The sequence below is a fragment of the Coturnix japonica genome, chromosome 4, assembly GCF_001577835.2.
Source record: "Coturnix japonica isolate 7356 chromosome 4, Coturnix japonica 2.1, whole genome shotgun sequence".
NCBI lineage: Eukaryota > Metazoa > Chordata > Aves > Galliformes > Phasianidae > Coturnix > Coturnix japonica.
Window position 1 is genome coordinate 3,592,121 of NC_029519.1, and position 27,736 is coordinate 3,619,856.

The 27,736-nt window shown below is 46.0% G+C and overlaps 1 long non-coding RNA gene across 1 annotated transcript in view; it reads right to left on the reverse strand.

The window, feature by feature from the left end:
• Positions 1 to 1,281: 1,281 nt before the first annotated feature.
• The window catches only part of LOC107312705, a 55,188-nt gene continuing 28,733 nt past the window's right edge, over positions 1,282 to 27,736 (reverse strand). Inside the window, exons 10-16 of the long non-coding RNA XR_004307058.1 lie at positions 26,563 to 26,740; positions 26,102 to 26,184; positions 25,138 to 25,261; positions 22,441 to 22,547; positions 6,873 to 6,996; positions 5,289 to 6,702; positions 1,282 to 1,682 (exon numbers count right to left, since the gene is read on the reverse strand). This is a non-coding gene — a long non-coding RNA (uncharacterized LOC107312705). The remainder of the gene's footprint in view (positions 1,683 to 5,288; positions 6,703 to 6,872; positions 6,997 to 22,440; positions 22,548 to 25,137; positions 25,262 to 26,101; positions 26,185 to 26,562; positions 26,741 to 27,736) is intronic.

The following is a 27,736-nucleotide window of genomic DNA, read 5'->3' on the forward strand; positions in this document are numbered from 1 at the left end:
CCGCCGGCCCTTCCCGGCAGCCCCAGCGCCGCCGCCCGCCCCCCCGGCCCCGGCTGTGCTCGGCTCCGCCCCGCCGCGGGCACAGCGCCGCCCCAGCGGGACGGGGCGATGCTCCACGTGCCGCGGGTATCACGGTACCAGAGCCGCCCCGCACACACACCTACACCGTATGAGCCTACACCGACGGGTCGCCCTTCCGCAGCACCGATCCGGCGCTATGTGTATTCATGCCGTGCCAATGATGCTCAGCCCTCGGCTCCTGGTGTATTCACGGCGCTCACCCGTGCTGCCTCCTTTCCTCCACTCACCCCATCATTGGACTCACCCAGCTGGATCTGCCAATGCTCGCAGCAGCCAGCAAAGAAGATAATTCAAAATCACCCTCCCAGGCCTTTATTCATGTCACGGGTTACTTAGATTTACCGATGCCCGTGACAGGGGAAGCCACCCCATAGGGCCCCCCGGGGCCCGGAAAGGAGGGGGAAAAAGGGAGTGGGATAAAACAGCGACAATCTAAGGAGGAAAAACTTATTTTACTAAATATGATATCGAAATACAAGATAACACAATATAATATAATTGAGGCTAATAAATCGAACGAAACAGAGAGTCCCCAAAAACCGAGAGGCCTACTGTGAACTCTAGGCGACACGGCTGGAACGCTTCCCACTCTCTGAGAAGTTCGAGAGAAGAAGAACACTCCAGCCTGGGAACAAGATTATATAGCGTCCTGGTCCCGTGACTTATCATTACCTGTGTTGTTCTCTGGGATATATAGTCTTCATCTGTGGACTGCACATTCAGTAAAAGTATCCATGCTTTACATGATGTTATGATGTGGAATACTGATAGCAAAATTACGAAACCATGACAATTCATCATAAAAAGAACAATACAAAATCCCAAACAGCCTCCATTCTGCTCCTCCCATAGCCCACCTGAAGTCCTTCCACCAAAGATGAGGGGTGTTTGGAGGGGCTGTGCTCATTGTTTCTATCCCCGTGCAGCCTCTCTTTCCCTTCCCGCTTTCTTTTCCGATGCCTCAACTATTTGGAAAACATTTACACTCACAATAATAGGCAATTTCATCACAAAGATGCCAGGCATGAGAACTACTGAGTTAATTTGCTTCTGTTTATATCTGTCTCCCCGCAATGAATGGATGGCAGTGCTTAATGAAAACTCTGTGTTCTGAAATTCAAGCTTTAAAATTATAAAGACATTCCCGTGCTTTATATCCATCACTTCCCCACAATCGTTTGTATTATATAAAAAAATAAATGCGTTTGCCTCCAGCTTTATTTATTCTGCGCTGTGAAATAACAAAGACGTGTGCTGGGTTAAAACTGATCCCGAATGCTAATACATGAGAATTAAAAGGAGGGAATAATGATGGGCTAATGTCTACGCTAAATTAATATATACTATAAAAGATATGATGCATACTGGGTTGGTGTTCCCAGCAGAGCCATTATTCTGGAATGAGCTAAACAAACAATGATCATCCTTTCAGCGATGAGTGATGGTCTCCAGCCTGCTGCCTTCTCACCCGCTGTATGCAAACGATGCTCCCAGCTTTCATCTGGGGCCACGAGGAAAATGAAGATCCCCTCAAATGAGATGAAGGTCTGCTGGTTCCTTATGGGAGTGGAGCTCTTGGTCAGCAGGCACCAGGCGAGGAGCTGCTGGAACAAAAGGGGCTATAGTGACAAAATGAAAGCAGGATCAAGCTGAGCTGGTGCAGGGACTCGTCTTGGGCTGACCCTGTTCACCTGCAGACCTTTCTGAAAGGCAGCAGTTTGTGTGTAAAGGCACCAGGTATTTGCCCAGAAATGGATCAATGCAAAGCCTCATGCCTCGAGCGTGGAATTGATCTTTGCAGCTTTAGGAAATTCTTGTTAGCTCTTTGTGCGATACGGATTATCACACCCCTGTCTCTTTCATAAAGATCTTCACAGCATCTGAATTTCACCACTGTGTTTGGCTGACAAATGGTGTGTGCTTTGAAAAGACACGGCAGCTCCGAGGTAAGCAGGCTGTCAGCGTGCAAACTGAGCTTTGCTGGGCATTAACACCTCTGCCTCGTAGGGAGGGATCATGGTTTCCTGTCAGCAGGAGCCTGAGCCCCATGGGCAGGGACACACCAACTGCTGGGAAGCACAGCAGCCAAGGCAGGGTTATTCTGAAATCAGAGGAGAAACTATATATGCACAATAGCACAATGAGAAGAACCTGGTTAAATGAATCATAAGCAAGCCCTTTGCTTTGCTAAATCCCCTTGTAAGACAGTGATTCTTATTGAGTATCTGTGCAGGAAGGTGGAGAAGACAAATGGAAATAACTCCAGAAGAGCCTCCTATGTTACAAAAATAGCATATTTCTTAAAACAATCATCATAACTGTCACCAGCCTAGCTTCTGCAGCTTGCTTTTATGGAATGATTTCTCTTGGCCAGAGACATCCGATGGTTAAACACATCTGTGGTGAGGGCATTCAAAACCACTCTTTCCCCAGCACATCCCCAAAGTGATGGAGCTCATGCTCCAGCCTTGTCCTCCACTGCCCAGCAGGAGCCCTCCTGCTCCCACAAGCTTTATACAAACCGAGTGCTTTGATAGCTTTCTTCTCTGGGTGAAACTGGATACCAGAATCAAAACGTGTCAGCCAGGTCAGCCAGGCAACGTGAACACACCACCCTGTTGCTGGAGGAAATGAGGTTTAAGAAAAGCACAGAGCAGAAAGACTTTCTGCAGACAGGGCACTGCGTGAGAAGAGGAGCAGGGATGGGGGCAAGGAAACATCCAGCAAAGGGCTGTGGAAATGGGATCGTGGGACAGGAGCTTCCCCGGTGCCTCACAGCATAAGGCCCTTATCTGGAAAAAGGGTATGCAAATGAGCAAAGGCATGGAGCAGCGGGGTGATGAGTAAAACTAATTAGAAAATGAAGCTTGATTATTCATGGACCTGACATATCAGAGAGCAGCTAATCAAAAGAATAATACAAGTTTGCATATTCTTTGTAACATGGGCATCAAAGCCCTCAAAGCCTCGCTTCTTGTCACTATGGTATCACCACTGCTCATTCCTAACACCAAACACACTTGACGAGAGTGTAACGTCTCACTCTGGATCATGCAATGCTTCGAGGAGAGCCTGGAGTGTCCAAAAGCTCCTCTTTCTTCCAGCTTTTGAACTCATCTAGCAGGTACCCCTCCCTGTAGATCTTCACAAATACAAACACTGCTCAAAGCTTTATGGTGCGTGGGGAGCTGGGCAACCCTTGAAGGCTGGAGCCAAAGAGTGGGGACCTGGGCAACCCTTGAAGGCTGGAGCTAATGACCTAGAAGTGGAAAGGACCTACCTGAGATTGGAAGATAATCCTTGACGGTTTCATTCTGCTGCTGACTATTAAATAAGCTTTGCAGAAGTCACATGTGGGGTGATGGGCTCAGTGGGAGGTACATACGTAGTATCTGCTGGGTGCAGAAGGCTTTCAGAAGTGTTTCCTTCTGTGCGCGTGGCCTCAGACACCATCCATCCAGGCTGCTCATTGCACTGAACCTTGGATTTCCACCATCCATTGGAGCTGGCCAAAAGGCGGGCTAGCTTTCAACTCACGAGCTGTCACCAGAATTTCCATTTCACACATAGCTCTGTGAAAGGTTTTAGAGGACCCTAGGAGGGGCTGGACATATACCAAGCTTCTGGGCAACAGTCAGTATCATTCATTCACTCTCTATCTCATCACCACTGATTCTTATCCCAGCATGAAATTGGCTGAGAAACTGCTGAAACATCAAGTTCCCTTTTGATGAGGACAGCCTGGGACAACTCCAGGGAACAGGATCCATGGGGATGAAAGGACTCTTTCAAGTATGCCACTGAATCAGTGGGAAAAGCGAGAAGTTGGGATGGCCGTACTGCTGCCACTGTTTGCTTGTCTGAATAATTACAGTGATGGGTATATTAATTCCATCTGGCACTGGAGCCAAAGAGCAACCAGTCCCTGAAAGCGATTATGGGTGAGGTGTGCAAAGTACGAAGCACCCTCTTTGGAGGGACTTACCAGCAGATTAGCTGGCATTAGAAAGGGGGTGAGCACAGGGGCCATATGGCACAAGAGACATTTTGTGCCTAGTCCTGAGATCACACTGGGGCCAGTCTGCAACTGCAGCCTGGCAAAACACTCATCCTCCCAAATTCCCCTTCCTCTTCTTTTATTTTCTTGTACGCTAACTTGTGTATAACACCAGCCGGGTGCTTCTGACCTCCTTCAGAACAAAACCTCCAGGATTCTCCCCATTAAGGTAGCTAAAAGCCTAACTCAGGTAGTGCAAAACGGGCTTCAGAAGCAATTTCACACCTTAGGGAAGACCATAAAGCACTCACAATATTTGTTGCATCTTTCTAAAGCCAAGAGGGAAATCATTTCATGTGGCTCTGAAAGGAACAGTGGGAAAAGTCTCAATATTACCTAATGTTATTACAATAGATAGTCCTGTATGGAGTAAATACAGAGAGATTTGGTCCGAAAGCACTCAGAAATCTGAGCAGCCTATGAAATCTGCCCTCCATAGTGAAGGATAAAGCAATTAATTTCATCAGCTTTGAAAAGGATGTAATTAATATGGTACCACCCTTTTGCCTGGACGCTCTTCACTCCAAGAGTAGTTAATAATCACTTAATTTGGAGTCATTCTGCATACAGATTGCACCTCAGATGCAATATTTGCTTCTTGAAACTGATGCTGAATTCAGGCACCGTGGAATTGGGGAATTAACCCTGCATGTGATAGGATCACATGGAGGAACAACAAAATCACAGGAAGAGGTCTTAAATTTCCATGGACGGGTTCCTGCGGTTACCTCATTTGCAAAACGAATTGAAGAATAAATGAATGTGGAGTCAAAAGAACCCTGAGCATAATCAAATAAGGAAAGGAAGCTTCGAGGCCAGCTTCCTACGCGGAGCCTCCGAGCAGCAGCTGATGGATCTGCGGGGAGCGATCTCATAGCCCAGCAAAACAAAGAGCTGCTCTTGTTTCACAGTGAGATTCTGCAACAGCAGATTTACCAGAGACAGTGGATGAATAATTCACCCCTTACGTAGATGTGGTGATAAATTTTCAGTCCTTTATTTCAGATCTAGTCCTGTAAAAGCACATCCAGCAAACATTCCCCTCTAGATTAAGAAAGACAAGAGGGATAAAGCAAGACTTCCACTTTCCTGATGTGTGAAAGGCTTCTCACAACAAAAGAAAATGAAAAGGAAGAAAGGAAAAGGTCACCTTTTTCTCTGTCTTCTTCCTCTGCCATCGCAAATCCACAAGGAAGTGGAATATGCATGTTACAGTGCAGTGAAACTTCTGGAATTAGGCAAGAGTCAACACATAACTCAGCAGACAAACCCCAGCTGGGCCGCGTGCAAATAAAGGACATGGAGCACAGCAGCCTCGTTGCTTCCTGAGAACGCCCCATGTTCAGTGTTAGCACACTTTGCAATAGCTAAAAGGAAGAAAACAGGAAGCACAAATCCCTACCTCCTGATCCCAAATTGGAGCCACTGGGGCCAGATGGCCTGGGGCCACGTTTTGCCCTGCTCTGCATTTGCATTCCCAGACTCACAACTGCTCTTTGAATCCCAGCTTTGTGGCAGAGCACTGACTGCCAGTCCTGCTTGTGCCGTGCTGCCACTTCTCCAGATTAAAATAGGAGCAGCTATTTTCATCTGCTGCTGGAATCCAGCTGCAGACATTCCTCGCGGTGCTTTTCTTCTCTTCCCAGCTGACCAAGCAGCGTGGCAGGGTGCTGACACATCCCCATCAGGTCTGTCTTACAGGAGAGCAGGGTTTGGGAGCTGCCGGTGGTGCTCCTGCAGAGAGGCTGCATGGTCGAGCACTTGCCTCGTGCTTCGTAAAATCCAGCCCAAGAAGGCGTTTCAATTATAGAAGCTAACAGAAAACCCTCTTTTATGTCATCCTGGACCTTTGTTAACTGCTGATTGATCAGATCTGGAAATAAGTGGGCAAAGGAAAATGGTAATGCTTTTGTTCCTGCTCAGCCACAGCTGTGCACACGCTATGCTCCATGCTGTGTTTGCACTAGATTACAATAACCAAAATTACCTGTGCAAGGAAATGGTAAAAGAGCTATTATTTTATTGCACAGCACTGATTCTATTCCTTCTGCCTATCTTCCCCTATTAAGGATAAGCAATAGCATTGTGCTGTTACGAGGGGTGTATGACAACACCTCTCAGCATCAAAATTCAGCACATCTCCCACAAGGAAATGCATCCTCCAGCTTCACACAACTTTTACAGACCTGCCTGGGTCCTAGACTATATTTTTATATAGCAGTGGTAAATTCTTGCAGTTGTTTGTGCCTGAAAAGACTCGGGAACAAATTGATACATTTCTGTATGCTCTCCCAGACTGCCTGATTGATGCTTGTTGGTATTCTCAGCACACTGATCCTGGGCAGCTTCAGACTCAGGGTCTCAGCTCCTATCCAGCACAAACCTCTTGGCCAAGGAATGCTGCCCCCGGCTCTTGGATCAACGCTGTGGTGTAACCATGGGATGAAGAGTTCCAGAACTCCCTCAGGTTCTGAATTTTCAAGAGCTGTGGGTCTGACCCTGGTTAAAATCATCTGCCAAAGAGCTGGAACTGCCAATTGGAGGCTGTGACTTTTTGCAGAACACTATCAACCAAAAGAAACAAACAAACACACAAACTTATCAGAAATAATATTTTCATTCATGCAGAGAATCAAACTTTAAATGATTCCATCTGTCACTTTCATCTGCACCCTGTTCCATTGGCTGGATTTTGCTCATTAAGATAAATTTCAAGCCAAGAGATCATTTTTACCTTCAGGGCTTTGCTGAAATGTGGTGTGTGGGACTTCTTCCCCTCCTCCGTCTTTGACAGCGATGACAGAGGAGAAAGGGTGTTTCTCCTATGCTGCTTTACCGTTGTCTGCAACAGCTTTGACCTTCCAAAAGAGAAAACAGTATGTTCAGATTCCTCTGCCTTTCCCCCATGGGACGGGAGCTGGCCAAGCCCCTCCAATAAAAGTTTCCCATTCAACCTTGCATCGTAAAACCTTCTGCTCTTTATAACTCTCCTCCTCAAAGCTTCCCCAGCAAGCCTCCAGCCCTTTAAGGGCTCATGCTGGAGAGCTTCTGTGTTGTGCAAATGGTTCAAATGTCTTTGTTTCTTCCCTGAAAAGGCATAAAAGAGATTTGTTGGATTCCTTACCTCATAGCCAAACGCAACTACACACCGTGCACTTTGCATGTTACGGCTCCCCATGCTATCAGCCTCAATGACTTATTTTACTGTAAATGTAATTAAGTATTGGAGTGGTTTTGGGAGGGATAACATAAATCATCCATCACTTGAAGTCTTTAAATCAAGGCTGGGTGTTTGCAGTGGGGTCCTGCTCCGTGCCCAGGCACACAGAGGCTCTCATAGTGCATTTTTCAGACTGTATATAATCAGACGGTCATGGTCAGCCCCAGTACTGAGGAATTAGGGGATAGGCGGGATGGCCTTTGTCAAGCAGGATGTAGGATTAGTTGGACTTAATGGTCCTTTTTGGCCTTTAAATCTATGAATAGAGCAAAGGAAAGAGAAAAACAAAACAAAAACTAAACAGAACAACAGTGCCTGTTATAATTAGCCTGTTTCTCCCTTCTGAAAGCAGAGCTGCAGGCAGCTGATGTTAGAAAGGACTGCTGGAGAATACCAAGGACACTGCAGTGCCCAGGCACCTACACCCAGAGCCCCTCACTCCCAGGCAGTTGCTGCAGCCAACCCAGCCACCTAAATCCAATGGGATCTTCTGAGCTCTCACGGCAAACACCAGGCATGAGGACGTACTCAAAACCCAACCCATTTACACTTTCTTTCCCCTTCCCCTTGATATCATTTATGTGTTTCAGAGCTATAAGTCTAATGCTTTTTACTGTTCCTAAATTAAGCTAATTAAAATTTTAATCTGGTAGACGTTATCTTATTGCATAATTAGAAGAGCTTATATTTCAGTGGTTTGGTTGGTACCAATCCTTTTTACTTTAAATCATGTTTCATTAATTGAACAGAGCTTAGATAGGTGCTTATAAGGTAATAAGCTAAATATCTCTTCTTAGCAAAGTTCTCCATTTTCCCCAGCGATGTAACCTCTCTGACCCCACATGCTTTACACTGGTATAGTTCTCTCCCAGTGCTGAAGACATCCCACGTCCATGTGGGCATATGGGGGACTGTGGACATCCCTTGCGGGTACCAGCAAAGCAAACACTAATGGTCCTCTTTGTCAAATGGCAAACAGGAATTGTGCCCACTGACTGGATGATAATATCTGCTTAACCATGGGTTAGTGCATAATTAATTACTCTCAGAGCTTTATTAAGTCCCTAAGAATCTTTCTATAGACCAGGCTGGTATTACTCTGCCATACATTTTAAAGAGATTACTGTTAATTAATTTAACTTGTCCGCATACCTAAAACTCAGCTAAACCCTCTATTGTGCCATCTGCTGTCATTTCAGACATGCAGGATTTCCAAACTCCCATTGAACTATAAACAGATTAATGCTCTCTACTCAGATAGAAATATATCCAAAGAAGACACTTTCCAGCACCTCCTGCTATGCACTGCATGGTGCCAGGGCGCAGCCTACAGCACTGGGATTGCCCTTCCCATGAGTTATCCATCCCACCAAGAGAGAATTTCCCTCTGGGACAATCGACCTGAAGCCTTCCAAAGACACTAAATTCCCTGGAAATGTGAAATAAAACATTAAGCCACAATTTATCTACTCCTGGGGCTAAGGCGCCCAAACCAGTGAACATAAATTGCTCAGAACATTTATGATCTTCTGACAGATTTCTCTCCTGAAATAGGAGCCTGACACACGTAAATCCTCACAAACACTCCTCCAGAGCAGAGCTGAGCAGTGCCAGAACCGGCACGTGGAGGTCAGCTGCACCCCTTCCCATTGCCCACACTGTGGGGCACAAGGGTTGCTTGCTGAGCGCAAAGTACCAGCCCCCTCCCCTTCATCCTGTGTGCCCCCGTCCCCATGCATGGCCTCCAAATCTACACAGTGCCCAAGACCAATGCAACACATGGGCTGGGGGCTCCTGTGGCTGCCAAAAACCAAACATTAAGTAGTGATGTTCATAGCAAATCAGACCTGGTTGGCCAGGCCACACAGGCTGGAGTAGTTTCTGTCACAGAACAATTTCAGGTGGGGGAAAAAAATAAGCGAGAATAACAAACTAATCGAAGCATAAAAATTCTTAGTTTTCTGCTAAAACACACACAAAAACTCACAAGAGTTTCTGAAGGCTCTGTTTGTTCATTTCTCAGGTAGCAGCTGCTTCTGAAAGGAGGAGTATTTTTAGCATAAGGTTGTAACTAAGGTTAAAAAAAGGAACGGTTTCCACCCAGCTCTCTTTCACAAACTCATTTGGGATGAGCAATGTGACAGCAGCTGGCTCCCACCGTGCATGTTTCCAGCAGCATCCTCTCCCAGCACCAACCTCCCACACAAGGATGCTCAGCTGCAAGGAGCACACAGCAGGCACACAGCCCTCCTTGGGGCCAGACCCACCTGCTGGCAGAGCCATGGTGTCTGCAGGGACCCTGAGCTCACCCTGGAGCTGTAAGCTGTAGGGCATGGCATGACCAGAGTGAGCTTGCAGCATGGCTGTTAGTTGGGCAAGAGCTCAGGTGTTCACCTGTTCATCATCTAAGCTCAGGTGTTCACCTGCTTGTTCAGATATTGTTTGGAAATGGGCAAGAATTGCTCCACAGCTCCAAGAAGAGTCCATTTCCTAACCAGTGTCTAGTCTCCAGAGCAGTCAGTATCTCTGCACAAGGTGACTCCAGCAGCCCTGTTTCACCCGCACGGTGCTTTGGCTCAGGATGCACTCCCTGCATTTCCACCTCTCCAACAGCAACGTTTTCCAGACTGGCAGCTGAGGGGATATTTAGGCAGACATTCATGCAGACAGAAAGCTATATCTGCTTTTCATTTGCTATATCTGCTTTTGTATTTGCTTGCTCCAAGAGGGGCTGGATGGAGAGCAGTGGCTTGCAGCTAGGCAATGGGTATGAGCCAGCACCTCTTCCAGACAGTTCGTTTGCACTTCCCAATGAATGCTGTTTGTTTGCAGCAAGCATACCACGAGGCTAATGGCAGGGGATGGCCTCAGCTGACACACTCTCCACCTGCCTGCCATGGTGAGGTGCATCCCTCAGTGAGGTGCTGATGGATCAGTCCAAACGTCCTTGCCAGCCAAAAGGCAGGTGAGGCAGGCATAAAAGAGACACACTTGGCTCTGATGGAGCCCATTCACTGAGCTTGGGTAAGCATTAAAGCAGCTGCAGTGACTGTAGCTCAGCAGATGCTACACAGTGGCATCCCACTATGTCCTAAAGCATTCACAGCCTCCAGCCTAAGTCCTCCCTTCCCACTTAACTGCTTGGTTTACACAGCAAAACAGCTCTCCCAGATATTCTTGTATCACGCCCAAGGAACTTGCAGTTGGGCCCCAGATTCCACTGTGATTTGTAATCAGCGCATCAGCCATCAGAAGTGGGTGATTAAATATCTGTCACGAAGAACAATGTAACATAAACACAGATAAATTGTATTATTGTGGGTCATTTAGTTCTAAGTGCAACAGCCTCTGCAATTTTTTTTTGCCACTTAGGCAATATGCAGCATGAAACAGCACAAATAAATAAAGATGTAGAGAACATTAGATACACTTTGTAAGAGCAAATTATGCACGTTCACATTTCATTCCGGTTAGATCAAAATTAGATGGTTTTCCTCCATTATCTCAGTGGATATGCTAAAACCCAGTGATTTATGAAAGAAACTGGTGTGAATGCCACTGTAATTGATTAACCTAAGAGACTGGTGACCTACTTATAGGTATACAAATATGATTATAATTATGCAGTAAGTAGCTGAATGTTCCACAGGACTTCTTTATAATGTGACTGTAATGCATAAAAACAAGAAGGAAACAAAAGGTTTCCTTTTGAAAATAGGTGCTGAGAGCTTTCTGCCCATCTCGAGGATGGCAGGGGCAGAATAAAGCCCTCCTGACCAGCAGTGTGTCCCATCAATAGACTGCCACAAGAGCTGGGGACAGTCCCCAAGTGCTCACAGCCCTAAGACCCAGACCATGCCCCTGTCTGATGTCTGGATCTCCACCATGGAAAGCGTCCATTGGGGTCCCCTGGGAGGAATGATCTGTTACAAAGCCTTGCACTGGAAACCCTGGAGACGATGCAGGAGGCAGGAGTTGTTAGGGTGGGACCGAGTTAATTAGCACTGTGTCTGATGAGGGCCATAACAGCATAATGAAATAAATGAATAAAAGCAGGCTGAACTGATGGGTGCTTGCTGCAGTGTGGGTCAGGGCTGGAGCAGCACGTGCAGGGTGATGCATTGTTCACAGTGAAGAGGATGGGTTGTGAAGGGGTGCTGCGGGGGGAGGGGGACTCTGCAGGACCTGTGTGACACACAGGGGACAAAAAGGGGAGCAGCATCACAGGACACCCATAATTAAGTCCACAGGCTTGAGACATGTTCCAGAGAAGAACTTGCACCCCACATCCCAAGGAGTTACCTCTGACTCAGGCACACAGGTGACTAGATGAAAATGGCTGCTCTGAACTTCTGCATCCATCCTTCCAGATGCTGACAACCGCCCAGGGGTGACTGACAGACTCTGCTTTTGTATTCTTTTCCATATTCAGTTGTCTGGAAGAAGGATATGTTGGCCACAGCAATGCTGAGAAAGGCTCTGGCTTCCTGAGAGCATTCAGGTGATTGTAATAGTCAGCCTGAAGATACTGACAGCTCTGTTATCATGCCTCAGGCCTTTAAGGAAAGTGTAAGGAAGAAATAGAAAACCACAAGTTAAATCTGTGCTTTACAGCAATCAGCCTCTCCCTTTCAACTTTTAACCTTCTCAAATTCCATCTTCCACCTAAAAGAATTAGTGAAGGATAAACACTGCTTAACTTGTGGTATTCTGAGGCAGAGAGATGACTCCCAGCTCAGCCAGCTATCGTGGCCATCCAACATAACGTGCATTAAAGTGACAGAAAAAATGACAAAACAGAGGACCACATACTATCTTTAGCCCACATGCAATCCTGTATCCATGTCTGCCATGGGAAACTGAACCTGTGCTCTGCATCCAGTCCTGTGCAGCACCTACCCACCAAAACCTGCTGGGGACAGGTAGTGGCTCTTTACTAAGCTAGTAGAATAGTACCTGCAATTCCCATTAGCCAGGAGAAGCCCAACACACCAAGCCCACCTCTCTTCACCACTGCCATTTCAGACCTTTGGCACTTCCAGTTACAGCTCTCTAAGCACAAGTGTAGAAATAAGCCTACTAATATGGGCTGTGGGACCAAATGAATCTCTATGAGGAACACCTGTGCACCCCTAATTACCTCAACAGACAGCAACTGTTCCTCCTTCCAGAGTGTTGCTTTAAGTAAAAATCCTGCAATGCAATAATCCCAGCTTCAAGTCTATTGCAGAAATTAAAAATGACTTGCTTCTGGTTGGATGCAAAGCTTACTAATTACCTACCAGCATTCAAGTGGCAAGTTTGCCACATGAATAATTGTGTATCCACCAAAGTGTTCCACTGGAAGGGTTATTAGCAGGAAAACAGGAATTCAGTTGGAAGGCATTAATAAACCTTGAAGACAACAGCTATTATGGTGATTGATCCTCTATCCAAGTGTACACAGCTCCTGCAGGATGGAGGAGCAGAGGATGCTGTGCAGGAGGAGTGTTCTGAGAGCAGGTAGGTTGTTGCAGAAGTCAAGGGTAAAAACAGGTACTGTCACATCCAAAACGGCTTAGAAAGACAAGCACGCTTCCAGAGCAAACTCAAAATTAGATCATTTTAGCAGTTTGCAGAACTCAAGTCCCACACCCAGCCCTCAGGCTTCCCCCAGGTCTCTGCCTGTTGCAGGTGGGGGCTCACAGGGCTCACTGCCCCCTACCAGAACCACTATTGGGTTGGGTGCAGTGCATGATCCGCATGGAGCTGCTCACATCGCAGCATTCCAGTGCATGCCAAGATACAGGGTGTTGAGCTCATTGCAGTATTTTTCCTTCTAAAAGGAAACAAAAACAAACTCTTGCCAGTTTATTATTTCAGCTAATTATATGAACCAACAGTATTTCATCCAAACCATTTTAGAAAAATAATTGGAGAATGTTCACAAAACCCAAGCAACCATTTTTCTCCTGCCAGCGTGGCAGATGCAAACATAAAGAGTAACATGTCCATACATCTCCAATCTCAACTTCTTATGAAACAAAATAAAAGCAATCTGGTTGTGAACTGATCCAAAGCAAATACAATATTTCAGAACACTCGCATTCCGTTGGTGGGGCTGATTTATATAATGCAATCTAAAGACCAGTGTGCAAATATGAGGGGAAGACTATGTCCCCTTCACACTTTCTTAACTCACAGGCATTGTTTTTGATCTCCATGCAAGTGAGGAGCCCTTGGCTTGCACAGTAACATCTTCTGAAGGAAGAATACTTGACAGATTTCTGTGGCACTCCCAAAAGTAGCTGTTTTATAAGCCTGAGGTTCCCTTTGCCATATATAATATCACTTTGCCATTTATTGTATGATCTCTGAGACCACACACAGTGGTCTTCCAAACAGGTGCTGCTGAACACGTCCCCTGCCTGACTGCACTTTGCAAGTACTACCTCTATTCCCAGTAGACAGATGGAAAGATAAGGAAGGAGAAGATGATGAGCTAAGACAGCTCCAGGCACACTCTGGACCTTGAATAGCAGCCACCACAGCCCAGGGCAGGAGGACACCTGCTGCACACACCATTTTATGCTCAGAGACCTCCTTTGTGTTGGAGTTTTCTACCACTCCTTTTTCAGGTTGCTCCAGCTGCTGTCCCCATCTCATGCTGAAGTTTCATGATTAGTTTCCAAGATTCAGCAGCTTTCCGATAGGCAGAAGAGCACCTTGGGTTCATGACACTGCAATCCTACTTGGAGATAATGGCCAAAGCAAGTCAGAAACAAAGGGGAACTTAAAAAAAACTGGAAATTCTATACCTTGTGTAAAGGTGGTAACAGAGGATGGTTTAAAGGTGGCTAATATAAAGATATTGACTAAGATGGTGATAAATAGTCAAAGGTTATTAGCAAAAGAAAACTCACCAATGTCGATGCCTTGACTGGAAAGCTGAGGCAGTCTCCACCAGGGAGCAATCTCCAAGAGATGCTGCCTCAGTGGTGGTCAGCCCTTAAATGAGGTCTCAGAGGGGGTGGAGTCGAAGTCCACCCTTTCCGGGAGCACAGCTCCATTACTCTCACCTGTGCTCCCGCAGCTGACCCAACACTTGCCTCAGCTGATTAATCAGAGGTTCAAGCTGTGATTTCCCATACACCTTGAAAGTGAAATAAGAGAAAAAGGAAAGGGGAAAGAAACACAGAAAGGATAACTGTCACTTTCAGAAAGGAAGCCATTGGAGGATTTCCAAAACCAGTCCCAGTTCTCAGTTTGCTCTGCCAAACCTTGATCTATCATTTTGCCACAAGTTTTGCACCCTGTTCTTCAGGTACTCTGAATGCAGTCCTCCAAGCTACCACCAGGATGGGCTGGCTCTGACTGATACCTCCCAAGAGTGAGGGAGGCCAGCAACAAAAATGAGCTCATAAATTTCACGCCTTCTTTGCTGCTTCAACAGTTGCGTTTGGCTGCATCTGCACACTGGAGGTGTGAGCAGTGCACTGGGGGGCTGCATCCCAGAGCACACATTTCATAAGAAAGGCAAACCACTTGCTCCGTGAATTAGTGGCAAATCTTATGGCAATGCCAATAAACAGAGACACTAATTAATACCCTCTCATAATTCAATTCATTTAGGGCTCAGCTTGCTAACCAAAGCTCTTCTTCCCCCGCATCCGGCTGCTGCAGACCTTTGAGGAGGGATGCTTCCTGGCTGCTCCCTGGGAGCTGATTTACTGCTGCTGTGTCAGGATTTGCACAACATTCAGGGCCTTTTCTGCAATGAAATATGCTCAGCATGGAGGTCAGGCAAACTGTGCCACACTGCATTCAGAAGCATCCTTCAATTAGCACTGCAGACCATCTGCAGACTTACAGTTCAAATACTGGCAGTCTGGGGGTTGTTGGGGGTTGAGCAGGGGTTCAGCTGTGGCCAAGCTCTCCATTTATTTTCTAAAAGCTGACTTTTCTGCCATTTTTATTTACCATGATTAGTAGTCCCTTAATGCAGACTCACCCCGGCCTTGCTCTGGGATGTGCTGTGCTCTCCACCACAACATGGCCATGGCTTGGATTTGCAAAGGCACTTTGTGTCTCACGGGATTCATGTTATCAGTGCAAAAAATCTCCTTCCTTTTCATGGCACAATGGCTCACTCTGATCCAGACAAATATGTGGATGTTTCCATAATTGCATGCTGACCTGTGCTGAACAAGCCTGCTTCAATGCTATTTCGGTTCTGCATGGCCAGACTTTATCAGATCTATTCTAGCTAGAGGAAGTCACATAACAAATAAATAACTTCAACAGTACATTGGCATATTTTAAAAGCAAATTATTTGGCAAGTATTTCCCCTTTCTTCTCTTCCTTATTCACCCAGTTTATAGGACCATTAACATGTGCACCCTGAGCTGGAAGAGCAGCCTCACCAACAACAACCTCAGTGCTCTTCCACTTTGTGAAGTTGTACTTTGAGTCTCCTCTTCCTCTTGCTCTCCGGAGTCCGCATATACTACAACATTTTGTGGGATGTTGCTGCCAGCCCAGGATCTCCATGCTTGGTGCCTGCTATTTGAGCGCTGCTGACCAGCCCCTTCCTTGCACCATGCTCCTTCCACCTGTCCTTGCCCCCTGTGGTCCCCTATAGCAAATCCATTCAGCCCTGGGCCTGGCCATGCATTAAGGACCATGCATAATCCCAGCCAAGTCAGCAATTTGTTTTTCCATCCCCAGTGACACCAACTGCGCACACCACTGCCACCAACTCTTCCCTCAAGGTTGCTCCTTCCATTGCCCCCCAGTCCCTTTCCTCTGCAACTTTGACAAATGTCAGAACTCCTCATCTATTTTCTTCCAAGAGAATTAAAGTTTTAATGATTAACCCTTATAAATTACAAAATCAATGCTCTAAGTAATAAATAGTTTCTGGCCAGGTCTAGCCCTCTGAGCTATTAGTCTCCAGCATGATACTCTGAGCCCCTATCTGCATATATTTTCCATACTGTATTCAAGTCCTCTTATGTCATTGAGATAAGCAGTCAGGAGATATGTGTTTTCCAAAATGATGTCCTCGTTCATCATTTCTTCCTCACTGCTCAGCCTGATTACATTTAATTCAAGAAGAAAGAAGCCTCGCCTGGGCCCACTGAGCATATAAGGTTAAAAAAGCAATGCAAATGAAGCAACGGCTTCCTGGAGAAATGGCTACAGAACACAAAATAACAGCATGTCTTATCAGCACTGGGGCTGTGTACTCTCCTCCTCATTTCAGAGAAAACTCAGAGCACAAATGACCCATTCATCAAGATCAGCAGGTACAATTCTGCTTTAAACACATATGCTCAGCAGCAGCCACCCTCCCGATTACAGGGAAAGAGCTTAATTTCATCTGATATTAATGCAAAGCTTAATTACAAATACAGATAGGGGAGTAAAAGCTTCCTGCAGCCTTAGCCCTTTCCAGCAACACTTTGCTTAGGGAGAAATATCTTTTGTTCCTACAAGTTCTTCTCTGTTACAGTATTTGGGATACAGCAAGGAGGGGTAATGCCAGCACATGCTGAAGTGCAATGCAGCAGTGAATGGTGAGGAATCCTGGTGACACTGCACACACCGCTGTGCCCAGAATACAGCCTCCAGCACAACCACTGCTTGTCCCTGTGCTGCGCAATGGCAAGGATGGTGCTGTTAGGAAGCCTTCATGGCCTCAGCTTGGCTTGGATATCCACACTTGATGCCATTGGAAATCAGCACTGTGGATGCTGTTGGGTGCATGGCTCTGCAGTGCCCCCCAGCCCCCACACACGCCCTCTGCCTTGCCAAGCTGCTGCAGAGCCAGGCTGGAACCCATGAGGTTACAGTAGGAATTTCCCACTAGGAAAGGTAGCTTAAATGTTTGCTCTCATCAGACTTCAAAGAAATGCCTAAGGAGCCAGGGAAATGAAATGCATACCGAGCCAGCCAAATGGGCAAACAAACACAGGAGAAAAAGCTAGAGCAAATGAACTCAGACCAAAACTCCGGATTTAAAATGGGAATTGAAAAGGTCTTAAAGAGCTGGGCAGCTTCCCAGCACATCTAGAGGGCAGAGGATCTGCAGCTCCAGGAAAGTCAGACTGCAAGCCCAGGACTGAGTGGTGACCCTGGTGTGTCTACACCCTGAAGGAACTGAGCCCATGGACACAATTAGAAGTGCATTTTCTTACTAAAGAAAGTGCCTTTGTTTCACAGAAAGTGCCTATTTTAGGATAAAGGTAGCAGCAGTTGTTACCAGAACAACTGTGTAACTGAACCTGCATTAAATGCAAGTGATTAGAGGCAGTTTTTAACACTGGGACCGTTTTGCCACACATGTATCTGAAACACCTATCCAAGATGTCCTGAGTTTCCTAAAGCCCACCCAGGGCTATGACACAGCCAGAAAACAGGGTGCCAGCTGCGTTCCCCAGCTATGCGGCATTTTGCTCACAGTCCCCCATGAATGCTTTTGAAACACAACCTCAGTCAAATTGGGATGGCAAATTCCCATTCTGGCAGCTTTGAAGACTAACTCATCCCAGTTTGGTTCGTCTCCAGCATGGTTCAAACTCAGGCTGTTATTTACTTAGTGTTTACTATGATCAGAGAGCTACTAGTTATATACAGGTACAAGAAGAAAACCTGCAAAAGATTGGGAAAAAAATCATGCTCCTCCACCTGGAGCAGATGAGTGTGTTACTTGGCCTGATTGCATGCCTGTAAAAACTCAAAACACAACAAAAATAAATGTGCAATCACTGGGAAACACCTTCTATTCAGTCCCATGTAATAGAAGTGTCATGAGCTGAATGGAAAGCCAAGATGTGGAGCTGGGAGAGAAGCAGCCTGTGACCTATCTCTGCTGAAACCCACCTGCGTGAAGCAGCCCAGGGTTCATCCTGCCCTCACCGAGGCACCAGCAGTGTCTGCACTGCACAGGGAGCTGGGACACCAAGGAAGGGAAAGCATATTTCCCATTTGAAGCTACAAAAGCAGGCAAAATGTAATTATAATCACCCAAACTGGACTTCTGCCAGGACATCAGGGCTAATGGTCTTGCTCTTGCATGAAGTGCCAATGGGATTTTTCTAATGATCACAAGTGGTCAGGACCTCAGTTTCACATCTCATTTGGAAGATAATGAAGAAGTCTCCCATTTACTTTTGGTCCTAAGGGAGGTAAGAACAAATCGACCGTGTCAAAGGGCATCAGGACTTAGAAATGGGGATGCTTTTACTGGAGATGTGACCGAGAGCTCTGACAGCTGGGAGAGATGGTGGAGAGAAAAGAAGGAACAAGGAGGAATCGTGTGTGATTTCATACAACTCCTGCTGGTGCCTCCCCTTTTCTGAATGTGCTGTGACTCCAGTGACATTGCTGAAAGGAAGGTGAGTCTTTTTTTCATATGAGTTATTCCTGCTGTAAAACGTATTTGGAGTGAATGAGTTTATAAAGCTATCTCTGAGATAATTGGCAAGGATACTCCGCTCTCCTGTGAAGGTTACAAGTGGGATACAGAAGGGTCTTCAGTTTAAACTTGGAGCAGTGAGAAATTAATAGATCTTACAGTGTCATTCCCAAGGCAGAGGATCGTGATAAACTGGAAACGGGAAGGGAAGCTCTCTTCAACTTACAGAAGGGGAAAAGAGAGATGTATCAGACCCCTGGGAGCTATGCAAATTCAAACTGACACCTCTGCAGAAGACAAGGCTGGTGATTGCCAATAGAAGGTCAGTGCTATTGGAGAGGAGCAGACATAGCTTTACCCTCTGAAGAGGACAAGGAGGGGTCCCAGAGGCTCTGTGTGCTCCTGGGCTGGAGCAGAGAGCTCTGCCCTGGGAAGATACACACTGACAAGCACTGGCTTTCACTGCCTTGCACATAGAGGATGATTTCACTGTTTTCAGAAATAATTGTTTCCATATCTATATGCTTTGCAAGGCCTACATTGCCCCTTTTTCTTCTGCTGGGAGCATAAGAAAAAGTAATCACACCTTAGGTAACAGTACAGAAAGACTTGGACAAGAGGATGAATTTGCAAGGCCCCTTCTGGAAAGTCATCGTGTGGATGTTGGCTGTTCTATAGATGGAGTTGCCCAAGTGGAGAAAGAACTGTCTGTGATATTGATGAGAACGAGTAGTTAAAAGAAAGCAGTTTGGGCTGCAAAGTATACACTGCCATTGAGATCAATATTGGAATCGGTTTAATTAATTTGTATGGTCAATAACCTGGAAGGAGGAAGGCACACACCAGCCATGCAATTTGTTCACAGTGCAAAACAGGAGCAGCAGTGCTGTCAACACACAAGGCGATGGCTCTGCCTTGGATCACAGAATCATTGAATCATTAAGATTGGAAAAGACCTCCAAGATCCCCTTGTCCAACCCCAGCCCACCCCACCATGCCCGTCACCACACCCCTCAGTGCCACATCCCCATGGTTCTGGAGCACCTCTGGACGGTGACCCCACCACCCCCTGGGCAGCTGTGCCACGGCAGTACCACTCTTTCTGAATATAATTTTTCCATGATATCCGACCTGATCCTCCCCTGGCATAACTTACTTAAGGCCATTACCTCTCATCTCCTGCAAACACCCACCCTGCTGTGAGTGCCAGGACAGGCGACTATGGGGAACGTGCCATTATTAGTGCACACTGGCACTGCTCCCATTTCTGGTGTGAAGGAAAGGGGACAGCATATGGGAAGGTAAGGACATAAATATCAGTCCTCAGGGAGTGCGGCTGAGAATTCCCTTGTGTTTTCTGATCTGCAAACCCTGTAAGGGGCTTTCAATTCTCTCAGAGAAGAGAAAGGAAGAGACAGATGCTAAGATAATTACTGCTCTGGCAAAGGACTTATTCTTATATCCAGAAGGAGAGTTACGGCCTCACAGCTGTCTTCAGGATAGAGTGAAAGCATTTTTTCCACGGTACATTGCAATGGCAATTAATTTACTCGATAAGCTTAAACTAACCTTTATTTTAAAGAGGAAGACGACTAGTTGTACGAAGCATCTTCCAACGTGACATTTACCAAGGTCAAGAGGATAATCATTTGAAAAGCAATTAAAGGTACGTTTTAATGTTTTCCCCCTGGCAGCCCCCCATGCTCAGTGTCTCTCCTTCCATAGCACATTTCCAAATGCTTGGGGCCACTCAGAGCCCACTGCTTGGGGACAAACCTTAGCACACGCTCTGTAAAATGGGAAATGTCTTCTGGGATTGTGATGGTAGCGCTGGACCATTCTCCCTCACAAGAGGCACGTGAAACTGTTCAGGGTACCTTCTCTACTGCACAAAACTGGGAAACCATTTTAAAGAGCTCCAGTCTTCCAGCAGAAAATGATGAAATGTCAAATTCTGAGGGCCAGCACTCTCTTCCAGTCATACAGAAGACTTTTTTTTTCCTAGGCAAACATTGCTATAGCGCGTTCAAGAGGAAAAATGCCAAATAAGTGCTCAACAACATTCTATTCTACTAAATAATCCCTTTATCTTAATGGAAACAGTATTTGGACCATTTAAAATAATGCATTCTACCTTTTTAATCAACAAAACCTTTATAATAATGTATGTGTAATTACTGCCAAGAACACGACAATATCTCATTCTAAATTACAATAGAGGAGGCAGCAACGAGCCGAAAGGCTCAGTTCATGGAAAAAACTAACAGCTCGGTCTGGCTGGTACTTTTCTTATGAAGCATTTAGTCAGGAATTGGCATAAAACTGCCTGCAAGAGCACCAAGGCTGGTGCCAGCCAAGCAGTGGGAGGTGGAAGGGAATCAGACAGGTCACTGCAACAGCTACCACCAGCCCTGAAAGCATTGTTTGTTTTGAAGCTCTCCTGCCTTCATGCCTTTGACGTGTAGCACGCAGAGTAGCAAGATAAAATACCTCCTGTCCCGCTTATTGTTTTGTGGGATGACCTGTCAAAGCATAATTAGATCATCCCGTGCATGGTTGCTGTGGAGAAGCTTTGTGATCCTTGAATGTCAAGCTGTCAAGGAGATAACCTAACCTTTTGAATAACAGTATGTTAAAAGCAGGAGCTATTTGTTATTGGCAATGACGCCTACATGTCTTTGGTGCAGAAGGGCAAACCAAAACTCCAAGACACAATAATTACAGTAAAAATGAATGAAACAAACATGCAGCAAATGGGAACCGATAAAAAAAGTCTCTGCAGAAATCAGCAGCACTGCAGAGAGCTTCAGGAGGCCTCGTGGAGCTCCATGCCTTGCTCTGACCTGTCTGTTTTAATATTTGATCTCCTGTGCTGGCTTCAGCTGCTCCAGCACGATATCTTGGGGTTTCAGATCTCTAAAAACTATGCTGCTGAATTCTAGATGAACAAGGAAAGTCTGGATAAGACTGCTTACCAGAGGGAATTAGCTTACAATATTACTTCAGGCAGAGAGACCTGTGGGAAAATGAAGTGTTCTATATAAATAACTCCTGCAAATGTGTAAGGGGGACCTGGGACAAGTTGATAAGAGAAAACAAATTGCATGCAAACAGATATTTTAACAGACAAAAACACTCAGCCGTTACATTGACCGATGAAGTGACCAGAGAGGTACCAAACACAGTGAGATGCAAAGTGTGGGAGAACACACACTTACAGCAGCACCAATGTGGCCGCAGCCCCTGCCCAGTGTGCTGCCCATGCCCTCTGCCCACATGGTGGGATGCTGGGTGGTCCAGCCAGGGAACCAGAGTGCAGCACTGCACATTGATTGCAGACATTTGGAGGGGAAGGAGGCGTGTGTGTCCCCACACTTTCTGACATGCAGACACCGGAACCCAGCCAACACCCCACAGCTGTGCACCAGTGCCAAACACGGAGGTAACACAACTCCCTACTCCTACTGCTTGCTATACTTAGCCATATACCCAGGAAACGTACTGGTCTTTCAGCTGCAACCACAAGTAGGAAGTCACATGCATTCAGTTTTCCACTGTTCCCTTACTGAGTTACTGCTTCCTAAGACAGAGTCCTCCTCCTCTACTAGCCTGACCTACATTCTCTCTTTCTAAATGCTCAACCTTGCATCTGTATGTCTTGGAAGGCATATTCATCTGCTTACCTGGCTGCCCAGGTTGTGTATCATAGAGCAGCTTTTTCTTCACCATGTTCCCAGTCTTGTAATCACTTGGAAAGCTTATCAGTACATTCACATTTTTTTCTTCCACACTGTAGGTAAAAAGATAACAAAAAGCTCAGGACAAAAGCTGATCCTTAGGAACAAAAATAAGATGAAGAGATTTCATTTTGGACAGAGGCCACTGTTATTATTAAATGTGTGCCCTAATGATTAAATACTGTTTTTGATCGATAGAAAAAATTTGCAAAATTGTAAATGCGTAGAGACATCTGCATATATTAGGTCAATAGTATTGCTTTTATTGAGCCTGAGTGTAATCTAATGAGAAAACATCATGTTAATGTGACAAGGTCTTGTTCTCACAGCCTTACATTGACTGACATGAATTATCTCACTTTCCTTCAGCACTTATTCACCAGGATCTGCCCTTGCATTACTTGACCCACATCACCACCCAGCCCCTGTCACTCACCTTGCCTCTAGCTTGCTCTTTGAATTGTCCCTGATTTCTGATATTAAACTTTTCTGTTAGCCTAATGAATGAGGGCAGTCATTAAGAAAGTTGGTTGAACTAGGTTGCAAAATAGGTCTTTCTTGGGTACATGAGAGAGGGCCATAGCTTCCATGGATCCAAGGCTCTTCATCCCACTTGTACTCACAGTAAAGAGTTCCATACTGTAACCTGTTAGCATAGAAACATCTCAGTAAGTTTGGAATTGATGAATTCTTTGGCACCTGGAACTTCAAGAGATACCAAGTGAAGTGTCCTTGGTCAAGCAATGAAGTCTGGTGTAATCCAAGATTCAGCAGAGGAACCATGTGATTTCTAGGCCAGATCAAACCATCAGAGCAGTCCTAGTGAATGCAGAACCCAAAATGCATTGCTCAGCCTTACCCACTATGGTATTATAGAACCACTGAATCATTCATGTTGGAAAGACCACTAAGATCCCCAAGCCCAACCCCAGCCCACCCCACCATGCCCATCACCTCATCCCTCAGTGCCACATCCCCACAGACCTGGAGCAGCTCCAGGGATGGTGACCCCAGCACTCCCTGGGCAGCTGTGCCACTGCAGCACTGCTCTTTTGGAGAAGCATTTCCTATTTCCTATTATCAGACCTGTTTCCAGACAGTTCACAAGAGGTCACGTTGTCCTTACATTCCTTACTCATTATGTTCCTTCTTAACTTCTGTTTTCCAAGGGTCAGAGGTTTTGTTTGCCACTTTATGACAGTTGTAGTGTAAAAATAATCCTGGAACAGCTTCTGCCCACATCTGCCCACTGGACACATTATGTCCACAAAATGGGCACCAGTATCTTCCTATTGCAATTGTTCCATTAAGACCATTGACACGTGCCAAGAAATATCTGTCACACCAGCCCATGGTCAGTCCTGCATGGGGAGAAAAGAGGAGGCAACTCCCCTCATTCCCCTGCGGAGAGGAGAAGCACAAGGGCACACACCTGCCACCAAGGAGAGAAGGCTGCTGTGAGCTGAGCAGCAGGTGGTGCTCCTCCTGCCCTTTGCACACTGTACGAGGTGATGACATTGTGCCATGCTTTCCAGCCAGGAGGTTACTGATATTTATAACGGTGATATAGCAGATCATTTGGACATGGAAAAGACAGGAAATCAATTAGCATCGATGCATGTCTCCAGACTGTGAATTTGCTCATACAAATCCAAGTAACCTTCCCTCTCCACACCCTGTGGTGTTCAGGATGGGAACAGGGTCCTGACCATCCTCCAACAGGCCACTGAAAACAGGAAGAAATGCAAACAGGAACTTATGGAAGCAAACAGCAATCACTTTGTTTTGCATGCAATAAGGACTGCAACAGTCTCCCTGCTAAGCACTAAATGGAACTAAAAAAGCACCATCAGAATAACAACAGAGCAAAAAAACATTAAAACTGAGCTGTAAAAGAGGCATTACTAATTCACGTGGCAAGCACAGCTTTATTGCTGCCCATCGCTCTGCCAGGGATGCACACAGCAGGCAAGATGCAACGCTGCTCTTTGCTCTCCCAACCCCAGTGAAAACAGAACAACTGCAACCTCTGTCCCTCTGTGAGCCTCGTGCTCTGACCCAGAAAAGGACAAAATTGCCATCTCCAGAATCAGAAAGCAAAGTTTTTGTATGACCAAGGTGGAGGCTGAGGAAAGGAGAAGGATCTCTGCTCCACAGGCATGGGAGGTGCTGATGCTCCCTGGGTGCCCATCATACATGTGGCCGTATCTGCTGCAGTGGTATTGTGGTGGTTGGTGCCCAGATATTCCAACCAAGTTTTTGATTGAAAATATTCTGATGTGGGGGAGTGGGAGGGAGAGATGTGCTCACTGTCTCCCTGCAGATAAATTGAGGCTTTCTGGAAGCTGTAGAGCTCTGCAGCACAGCTTGGGGAGCTGCAAAAAGCAAACCACTAAGGAGCTGCACGATGTGAAACCAGCTCCTTTTGAATATCATCTAAGAGTGAGAGCATTCCCCCTGGAACTGCACGCAGATGAAGGAAGCAGCCCATACAAGGGGGAGAAACAGCGCAGAGCCAGCAAACCACGTCTGCGTGCCATGAAACCCTGAGCATGCCAGCACTCAGAGCTGGAAGGTGGATGGACAGCCCAAGACCAAATCCCGCAGTGTTTGGGACCAAAGAAGAGCTCAGCAGCAACTCACCAAATGGCTCCTGAGGTCTGCAACCCTGGTTCAAACCGAGCATCTCATCATCCCGAGCGTTTGGTGACCCACCAGCCTGAGCGCACGCCACATCGTTCTGCATATGTCTGCTGTTCCTGTCAATCTGTCTCCCCGTGTACAGACAGGGAGAGAGAGAGCAGAGATCTCTGACAGTGGGCAGATTAATAATACATTTATTTTCTGCATGCATCATGAGGAAGGGGAAGAGCCGTAATTCAAGAGCCTCCCTGAGAGTTTTGCAAATTTTTCACAATAAGAGACAAGAGCAGGAAAGGAGCCCGGTGCCTCAGCCCCTTAAAGCTGGTGCCACTCTGTATTTTAATGTAACATTTAAAAGGAGCACGAGGACCCGTTTGCGCCATAAATACAAAGTACAGGTATTAAACCGATCAATACAACCAGTGCATCCTTTTTCACAAGCTCTCAGGACAGGGAGGCAGCAGCTCAATGGGGGTCCCAGAGCACTGGTGCTCCTTGACATCTTTAAGAAAGAGCTTCTGGGGCACCCATGAGGGCTGCCAACTGGAACTCATCTCCACGGGGGAATCAGAGCAGTGCAGACAAGGACAGGACTGGTTCTCCAGTGCTGCTATTTTCTTGTCCACCTCAGCATCTGCATTCCACTTTAGGGAAGGAAATGGTTATTTAGAAAGCCAGGGCTATTTCTTGCAGTCTATTTTTTTCCCTCTTAGCTCGTTTGCACATTCACCTAGTTTCAAGCAAAGGGAAGCAGAAGATGAGATTTTCTGATATCAGAGTTGCTTTACATATCTGACAGGTAGGTACAAAACAAGGTGATAATGAAGGCATGTTGGCGTGTATTAATCAGAAATGCACACAGAAAGGCACAGGCTGAGACTAGTAATTTATACGTCTCGCTTTCTTTGCAGCTTTTTGAAACCTTAAGAAAAGGAAAACCTAGAGAAATTTGAATAAAAATTACCATTGGATGTCTGTATTTCAGAGGCAGATCTGAGCAGGTCTCTCTGAGTGCTCCCACCCTGCGAGGTCACCATTTCCTCAGGGCTGCACAACAAGAACAAAAACAGCACACACTGGAGCAAAAACCCCAAATAAGACATGCAGATCAGGACGTGCTGGGAAAAGTTGAGCTTCTGGCTTGGCCAAAGGGCCTGTAGGCTAACCTGGCCAAGAAACTGCCTGTCAATTTCACAGTTTGCCTGAGAGGCTGAGGGTAAGGAGCGGTTCAGAGCTGACTGTTCTGTTTTCTAATGGCCAGCTACTGTTTTGAAACCACAGATCCTGTCAGTATAAGTACACAAAGATTTTTTTTCGACTCCTGATAAGAATAATAGCATAAGACAATGCTGTACTACCAACAAGCAGTGTACTCCATGCCGATAACCCACCAAAGACAACTCCCACAGTAGAATAATAGAATACCCCAAGTTGGAAGGGGCACCATCGGCTCCAGCTTCTGGCTGCTAAAGGACCACCTCAGTCTCCTCTTCTCTGGGCTGAACAAACCTCAGCCACTCCTCATACATCTTCCCCCTCCAGACTCTTCACTGCCTTTGTAGCTTTGGTATATGGGACCTCTTGGGAAAGTCTTGTTGAGTACCTACAACATCACACAGGTGCCAGGTGCTGTAAGAATGCAGAAAATCCAATTTCAAAGGAACTGGTATCAACTAAGCCATATTTTTCAATATGTCTGCATTATTGGTAATTCTTGTGATCGTGACATAGTATTATGCAGCCTCATGTATGTCCATGCTAGATACTGTTATGTCACCATTTGAGTCAGTAGAGCTGCTGTTCCATCGGCATTTCAATTATAAAACTCCTTTGCAGAGATTAATAACATAGCTCGTGCTTTAAGCCAAGAAGCAATTTTTTCCCCCTTCAAAATTTCATTAAAGTCTGCTGATAGAGCAAAAAGCACAGTGACTTTCTTTGTACTTTCAGATGCTACTTCTATACTCTCTCACTACGGAGAAATTATGCTCCAGGCTATTAGTTCTTAGCTGGGACTAGTTGTTCCTGACCTCCAACGTTTCAAAGGAAAACCCAGATCCTACACAGCTCAAATACCACTGCAAGAAGTCTGTACAACAACAGTGATTCCACAGACATAGCAATGGCTATAGTCTACACAACAGAACGATTAGTATTAGTCTCAATATAGCGGATGCAACCAATTCCCTGTGAAACAACATTTAGAATTAATTCTGCAAATGATTTCATGTATATGATAGACATGAGCTGCACTGTGTGGTTTGAGGGGTCTGAGACACCACCCTTAAGCACACAGAACTGCTGCACTCCTTGCCTGTTTTGAATCAAAGTAATGGCTACAGGTCATGAGAAAAACACTGCTACACCACTTCACATCAGCCCCTCAAAGACACACCTGTGTCTTTTCCCGTCCCAGTTGGAACTGGAATATTCTCCCAGCTCTTCTTGTGGTCTCCCTGCTTTTATTGTTTTTCTCCCCGGCCTTCCTTCCCTCCCTCTGATTTTTTCCCCCTGTGTTTCAGTGAGCCAATCAGCTGGACTGCAAAAACAATCATCTTTACCCAAAGTGAAATTGAATCATAACATTATAGGATTTCTG